Genomic DNA, 6000 nt, shown 5'->3' on the forward strand with positions numbered 1-6000 from the left:
CTCTACTAAAAATACAAAACTAGCTGGGTGTGGTGGCACGTGCCTGTAATCCCAGCTACTCGAGAGGCTGAGGCAGGAGAATTGCTTGAACCAGGGAGGCGGAGGTTGTGGTGAACCAAGATCACGCCATTGCACTCCAGCCTGGCCAACAAGAGCAAAACTCCATCTCAAATAAATAAATAAATAATCTAGGTATAGTGGGACCCTCCTGTAATCCCAGCTACTCAGGAGACTGAAGTAGGAGGATCGCTTGAACCTAGGAGTTTGAGGCTACAATGACCTGTGATCGTGGCACTCTAGTCCAGCCTGAGTAACAAAATAGGAAAAAATCTGAGCTAGCACACTTGGCCATGTGATGTCCTGCACTGCCTTGGGACTCTGCAGGATCCTTACCAGCAAGAGGGCCCTCACCAGATGTAGCCCCTCAACCTGGGACTTCTGAGCTTCTGTAATTCTAAGAAATAAATTTGATTTATAAACTACCCAGTTTCAGATACTGTTATAATAACAGAAAACAGAATAAGGCAACAGGCAAACTTGTTCTTATGAACTGACAACGTGGAAGGTTTTAAGAAAAACAACAGAAGGCATTTGGGCAGAGAGTTGAATATCGGTAAGTTTAAATTGAAGATGTAAATAAATTTAAGATTTGTCAAGTGAAGGGAGAGGGTGAAATTGAGAAAGTAACAACTATAAATGAGCTGTGAAGGGCCAGCGTATGGTAGACGATTCACAAAATATACCAAATGCTCCAAACGTTGAGCTGATCTGGACTTTAGGGTATGTTCAAACCAATCCTCTCATTTTTACTAAGGGCTAAAAAGGTTAAAAGCGGTAGCCCAGATGCTCTCACAGGGCATGAGTCAAGTTTCCTGCAAGGGTGCTGTGTACAGTTGGGCTAAGCGTTGGGCTAAGCATGCACTGCCCAATTTCAGACGGCGCCGTACACATTGACAACAATGTCAAAGATTCCTCTAGGTCTATACTTTACACAAGGGTCCTGTTCCTGACTTGATAATTCAGCAAGTCTAGTTCCAGAATTCCTTGGTGCATTGGTTTTCTATAGCTGCATAACAAATCACCACAAATGTAAGGGTTTAAAGCAACCCAAATCTATTACCTCCCAGTTTGGGGGGTCAGATGTCCTGGTATGGTCTAGTTGTATTCTCTGCTCAGGGTTTCACCAGGCTAAAATCAGGATGCGGTCCAGGTCCGCAGTTTTCATCTGGGCTCAGGGTCCTCCTCCAAGCTCACTGGATGTCAGCAGAATTCATTTCCTTGTAGTCCTGTTTTCCTCCTAGTCAGCCAGGGCCTGCTCTTAGCTCCCAGAAGCTGCTCGCAGTTCCTTAGCACGAGTCCCCCAAGGTCAGCTCCCCACATCGATGTTCCCTTTCTTCCAACTCATCTAGAGTACATCTCTCTGCCTTCTAATCTTCTGGGACCAGCTAGAAAATTCTCTGCTTTTAAAGGGCAGAGTGATTAAATTAGGCGTGACTGGATAACCTCCAAGGTCAACTAATTTGGGACTTTAATTATACAGTATCTGCAGAATCACTTCACAGCAGCGACCACGTGAGTATTTTCATTCTTCTTCTTCTTCTTCTTTTTTTTTTTTTCCCTGAGACAGAGTCTGTCTAGCCTGTCGCCCAGGCTTGAGTGCAGTGGCACAATCTCAGTTCACTGTAACCTCCACCTCCCAGGTTCAAGTGATTCTCCTGCCTCAGCCTCCCAAGTAGCTGGGACTACAGGCACGCACCATCATGCCTGACTGATTTTTGTATTTTTATTTTTTATTTTATTTAATTATTTATATGAGACAGAGTCCTGCTCTGTCACCCAGGCTGGAGTGCAGTTGTAAGATCTCGGCTCACTGCAACCTCTGCCTCCTGGTTCAAGTGATTCTCTTGCCTCAGCCTCCAGAGTAGCTGGGACTACAGGTATGCCCCACCATGCCCTGCTAATTTTGTATTTTTTGTAAAGACGGGGCTTTACCATGTTTGCCAGGCTGGTCTCAAACTCTCAACCTCAGGTGATCCACCTGCCTTGTCCTTCCAAAGTGCTGGGATTACAGGCATGAGCCACTGTGCCCAGCCTAGATGAGTATTTGATTGATGTTTAGGAGAAAGTGCCTGTACTTCACGGTCCAGGAATCTAGGGGCCTATCATAGAAGTCTGCCCACCAAATTTGGCCCCTTTCCTGATAAACTATTCCAGTCCTTCAATTACTTGGGGACCCGCTGAGGATTGGAATGTCATAGTTCCATCTATTAATGCCCCTATGCTTTATTGACTCTAAACTCTGGAGAGTTTGTTATCTTGTCATTTAGAGAGCCACTCAGCATAGTCTTTTCTGACCCTAAATCAGATGACTAGAAATCATTTCAGATGGAGGGGGCATGAGGAAGACAGTTAAAGAAATAGTGTATTTCACATAGGAGAGGAAACAAGACAGGCGCATAAATATGAAGATACAGATTTCATCAGAAAAATGCAAATTAGAACCCTAATGAGAAACTACCAGAATGGTTAAAATTAAACATCAAAGGTTGGGAGGATGAAGAGCAGAGGCAGTTCTTGGGTACTGCTGGTGGGAGTGCAAATTGGTACAACTGCTTTGTCAGCATTATCTGGTAAAGTTAAACATGCACGGCTGGGCGCAGTGGCTCATGCCTATAATCCCAGCACTTGGGAGGCTGAGGTGGGTGAATCAATTGAGGTCAGGAGTTCAAGACCAGCCTGGCCCACATGTTGAAACCACATCTCTACTAAAAATACAAAAATTAGCCGGGCATGGTGGCAGGTGCCTGTAATCCCAGCTACTCAGGACGCTGAGGCAGGAGAATCACTTGAACCAAGGAGGCAGAGATTGCAGTGAGCCGAGACAGTGCCACTGCACTCCAGTCTGGGTGACAGAGCAAGACTTCGTCTCAAAAACAAAAACAAAAACATGCTCACACACTGCGATCCAGCTACTCCTTCCTAGAGTGTAGATCCCAGTGAAAATAGTGTACCTGTATACCTGGAGACAGGTGGAAGAATATTCTTGGAAGCAGTTTGTGTTAGCCCCCCCCCCCCAAAAAAATCCCCCAAAAAGTCCTTCTAAAGTAGGAAGGATTAAATAAACTGGTGTAATAAATCTCTGTTATGATGTTTTAAGTGAGTTTCAAAAAATACCATGTGTAAACTGTAGACTCATGTCATTTTAGGTTAATAAAATAATGGGGGCAAGCTTGCTTAGCTAACCTCATTCAGAGATCCAAGAGCCAATCAGGAATCACTTTATATCCAAATTTACAAAATATAGCCAGGAATGGAAGTATGTGCCTGGAGTCCTAGCTACTCAGAAGGCTGAGGTGGGAGATCACTTGAGTCCCGGAGTTCAAGGCTGCAGTGAGCCATGATTGTGCCACTGCACTCCAGCCTGGGTGACAGAGCAAGACTCTGGCTTAGAAAAAAAAAATATGTATGTATGCATATATAAAATATGCATATACTGGAATACTATGCAGCAGTGAAAAATGAAATAACTCAAAACCATTGTTGCTTAGGCATGAATGGTAGTTATTTTTTAGGTATGAATGGTGGTTATTTGTTGCTTAGGTATGAATGGTGGGATAGTAATTGGAAAGAACAAGCAAGCTTTCTAGGGTACTAAAAATGTTCTCTATCTTGATGTCAGTGGTGGTTACACAAATAAATACATACATATGTTAGATATACCCTTAACATTCATCAGCTTACCAAAGCAAGTCAATAAAAATGTAAATTAATTTAAAAAGTGAATTCTTAGATGCATGCATGCATCCACATGGGTGAATCTCAAAAAGAATTTTGAGAGGAAAAAAGGAAGTCATAGAATAATACATACTGAATGATTCTGTTGTTACATAATTCAAAAACAGACAAAGCTAAATAATACATTATTTAGAGATATATAGAAAGGTAGCCAAATAATTTCTAAAAATCTAGAGAGTTATTAGAGAAGTCAAGATGGTGGTTATCTCTGGGAAGAGAGAGAGAAGATCACAGGATCAACACAGAGGGGGCCTCTAGGATATTGTTCCTATTTCATTTCTTAGTTGGGTAATTGTTTTTAGCCTCAGAATGTTAGAAGGTATTATCCTTTAAACTGTTTGTCTGACATGCACAACCACGTTTATAGCAGCACATTTCACAATTGCAAAGATATGGAACCAACTTATGTGCCCATCAACCAATGAGTACATTAAGAAAATGTGGTATATATATACCATGGAATACTACTCAGCCATAAAAAGGAATGAAATAATGTCTTTTGCAGCAACGTGGATGGAGGTGGAGGCCGTTATTCTAAGTGAAGTAACTCAGGAATGGAAAAACAAATATTGTATATTCTCACTTTTAAGTGGGAGCTAAGCTAGGAGGCTGTAAAGGCCTAAGAATGATATAATGGACTTTGGTTGGGAGGGGGGTGAGGAATAAAAAACTATATATTGGGCGCAGGGTACACTCAGGTGATGGGTGCACTAAAATCTCAGAAATCATCACTAAAGAACTTATCCATGTATCCCCAAACCACCTGAACTCCAAAACTATCGAAATTAAAAAAAATTAATTGTGCATCTGTTATATATTTCTTTTCATTTATGGTATGTTTCACAATTATAAAAAGAAACAACAGCAGCATAATCAGCTCTCTAAAACTTAACACATCTTTCCTAAATTTTAATTTTATTCTGCAAGTAATACATTAATATATTCGTACTGTAGAAGGTTTTTTTTAAACTTGTCTTCAACATTTAGTTCATCATCTTCAAAGAATGGCTCCCCTGCTAAACTCGTTAGCTGTGTGATCTATCCAAGCAGCAAGAAGATGGTCATGCCATGGCAATCCTCTTCCCATTTTCCCTAGCCACTCAGGGCTCAACAGCAGGGTGAGGCTCAGGTGGGGGTGAAGCGGGGGAGCATAAGGGCTACTTTCCCCCAGTACAACGTGGTGTCTGATGCTTGATGGGAGAGCAGAACTGGTGAGACTTGAGGGAAGGGTCCAGGGCCTGTATTCAGCCAGAGTCACTGCTGGAAGAGGAGGAGGAAGAGGAGGAGGAGGAATGCTTGCCATGCTTGTGGTGCTTGTGCATCTTTTTATGAGCTTCATTTTTTTCTGCATCTTTTTGTCCACTGTCAACGCCTGGTCCAACCAAGCCAGGAGCCAGGGGATTTGCAGGAGGCATTCCAGGGGCAGCCGGTGGGTGTGGAGGAGGGTAGGGACCCGAGGGTTGGATACCCTGGCTGTGGCACAGGATGAGGGGGGTCCACCTGGGAGGAAAGCTGGATTGCCCTGGGGAGCTCCTGGGGTAGGAGGAAAGGGGCCGGGGGGAAAGGGTAGATGGATAGGTGGTGGGTGGGCAGGATTGGAACCTCTAGGGTACCCGATGTTGTGGGGATATGGATTTGGCCCTGGCTGCCCGGCATTGGGATTCCACATGTTTAGGTGTGTCCTCCAGCCCCATCACTTTTCCACCACTGCCTGGGCTTGTAGAAGCCCAGGTTCTACCTGTGTGTTCTCTGTAGAAGATTTTTAAAAATACAGATAGTATAAAAATCCCTCCTGACCTTCAGTGGATATTTTTTAATGGTGCCTTTTTTAACTGTTGACGTTCAAGATAGACTTTAAACAATCTGAAGGAAAATAAGTCAATATCAATGACAGTCACACACTCAAGCAATCTGTTTCAAAGTCTAATCATTTGTCATCTATTCTCAGTGTTTCTATTGTAATTTTTATTATAATAATAGTACACGTTGAATCCCCAGCACCTATAGCGTGCCTGGTTCAGAATCAATACTTAAATATTTATGGAATGAACAATAAATGTTCTTTCAAAAAATGATAATTCAGAAGTATCTGTATATTGCAAAAGGTAAAAGATCTTCCTTACCCTCCCCCTGTCCATTCAGATGATTATGTGAAGGGAAAAGCCTCTATCCTTGGTGAATCTCTCATTTAGCTCTTCCTTTTTA

This window comes from Macaca mulatta, chromosome 18, assembly GCF_049350105.2.
Source record: "Macaca mulatta isolate MMU2019108-1 chromosome 18, T2T-MMU8v2.0, whole genome shotgun sequence".
NCBI classification, from domain to species: Eukaryota; Metazoa; Chordata; class Mammalia; order Primates; family Cercopithecidae; genus Macaca; species Macaca mulatta.